The 2,365-nt window shown below is 43.1% G+C and overlaps 1 long non-coding RNA gene across 1 annotated transcript in view; it reads right to left on the minus strand.

Moving 5' to 3' along the window:
- Positions 1-55: 55 nt before the first annotated feature.
- LOC102255641 overlaps positions 56-2,365 on the minus strand; it is a 25,203-nt gene continuing 22,893 nt past the window's right edge. The window contains exon 3 of the long non-coding RNA XR_313118.2: positions 56-210. This is a non-coding gene — a long non-coding RNA (uncharacterized LOC102255641). The remainder of the gene's footprint in view (positions 211-2,365) is intronic.

The raw sequence follows: 2,365 nt of genomic DNA on the forward strand, positions 1-2,365 counted from the left end.
TTAAAGAAAATGGTGTGTGTGTTGAGGGGGGGTGGGTGTCAGTGAAATAGAGATGTTGAAGCAGTCGGAGGCATTTTTATTTTTGTTTTTGTGTTTTCACAAGGGAGTCCTAAATATATTGAATTTCTGGCTTGCCTCAGCTCCTAAAGCTGTTTCTTTGGGATTTCATTCTCCTTTGAGGTTCTTCAACCTCCCCCTCCTCCGAGGTGGCTAAAAAGAGAGACAGCAAAGAAAAAGTTACACTTCCTTTGGAATCTAAATATTTGAGTTCACGAGTAAACGGAGACATGTTTGTGTGACAGTTCTCACCAATTCATGCCTCATAGTGATTTCAAACTAAAATAGAAGTGAAGCTGGCAGTTTGCAGGTTCAAAGATGTCTCAGGGAGACTTCCCAGACCCTATATATTGATTTAGCAGGGGAGGAGGCAGGTTATAGGCTTAGTAACAAAGCAGCTAGCTGGAGCTATGGTGACCTGAAGCTGAGCAGAGAATACAAAGCCGGTGATTTGCTTGGGCAAAGCCTTTTCAGTTCAGGTTAAGGACGCAGATGGCAGCGCTGGAATAACAAGAGCTAGCTCTCCTAGAGGCTGTCCCTGTGCCAAAGCACTTTACATGGATCCACTCATTTAGTCTTCCTAAAAACCCACGATGAGGCTATCATCACCACTCCTATCTTACAGGCAGAGAGGCCGAGGTCCAGAGAAAGTGCAAGACTTGCTCAAGACCACACAGCTAGGAGCAGCGGAGCCTGGCTTTCACCAGGCGTTCTAGTTAGAAGCCATGTTATCAGCTCCTGTGCTGTAGGGCCAGATACTTGATCAGAAACCAGATGGGAAGAGGGGAAAGAGAGCTATGATGAATGTTCTTGGTGAATCAGTCCCAGGTGTCTTCCAGTGTAGAGTAAGGGTTCAACACTTCGGGCACTCTCTCTGCCCTCAGCTGTGAGGGGCTCTGCCTAAGCATGTGCTCTGCACCCCAGGGCCTCCCGCTAGTGAGATGGACGTCTCAGCTGGGCTCTGGGGATCTGGGAGCACTAGCCTGTGAGTTCCAGCTGTTAATATTTAGGAATATTTTCAAAAGAAACTTTGTCATTGTAGACCAGTTTTAGATTTACAGAAAAATTACAATGTGCAGAGTTTTATACACGCTGCATCGTTTCCCCCATTACCAACATCTCATATTAGTACGGTACATCTGTTACAATTGATGAAGCAATATTGATACATTACTATTGAAGTTCATACTTCATTTGATTTTGTTAGTTTTTACCTAATGTCCTTTTTGTGTTCCAGGATCCCATCCAGGATACCACGTTATATTTACTTGTCATTTCTCCTTAGGCTCCTCTTGGCTATGGCAGTTTCTTACACTTTACTTGGTTTTGATGATCTTGACAATTTTGAAGAGTGCTGGTTAGGTATTTTGTAGTCTGGCCCTCAGTTGAGATTTATAGGATATTTTTCTCATGATTAGACTGGGGTTTTATGATTTTGGGAAGAAGACCACAGAGTTAAAATGCTATTTTCATCACATGAAGGGTACATGCAGTCAACATGGTTTATCACTATTGGTGTTGACCTTGACCACCTGGCTGAGATAGTCTGTCAGGTTTCCCCACTGTAAAGTCCCCCCCCCCCCCTATGTGCTGCTGAAGCGAGCACCACACTGCACTCTTTGGAAGGAAGTCATTATGCACAGCCCAACTTACTTTTGTTAGCCAGTTGTTAAAACTTTGGTAGCTTCACACCAGCCAATGTAGGCGTATTTACACCATGGAAATCAGTAAACTATAAATCTGGGCTCTTTTTGGAGAGTTGGGCGGCCAGGACACCATTGGATGTGCAGGTTGGGTTGAGTCTCAGGAGATGATGGGTGAGCTGGTGGAAAGGCACTTGAATGAAGGGGCTCACTGGGTGGAAGTGAAGAAGACGTGGAGACAGGATGGGGTGCTGTGACATGGATTGGGGTTAAAGAAGCCTGGTACAGGCATACAACCAGCTGGGAACCTGACAGAAGCTGTTATCCTTGTTTAACATAAACAAGGCTGGGACCTGATGGACCTACCTTTGTGTTTTCCTTTTCTTATACATGGTTGTAATAATTTCCATTTATTAAGCACCTCCTTCATATAAGGCATATTTTTGTGTATAAGGTATATAAATGTAAATTCAGTTCTTACAAATTTACAAGGTGGGTATTGTCATCTTCATCTATATATACACTGAGTGGCTAGATTATTATGACCGGCCAGATTATTATGACCACCCCATCAGTACTTCATTGACACTTCCAAAAATACTAAATATTGAAAACTTCCTAAGCAAATACTCTCAAGGTTTTATTATTATTATTATTTGCATAAC

The sequence above is a fragment of the Myotis brandtii genome, unplaced genomic scaffold (genome assembly GCF_000412655.1).
Source record: "Myotis brandtii unplaced genomic scaffold, ASM41265v1 scaffold115, whole genome shotgun sequence".
NCBI lineage: Eukaryota > Metazoa > Chordata > Mammalia > Chiroptera > Vespertilionidae > Myotis > Myotis brandtii.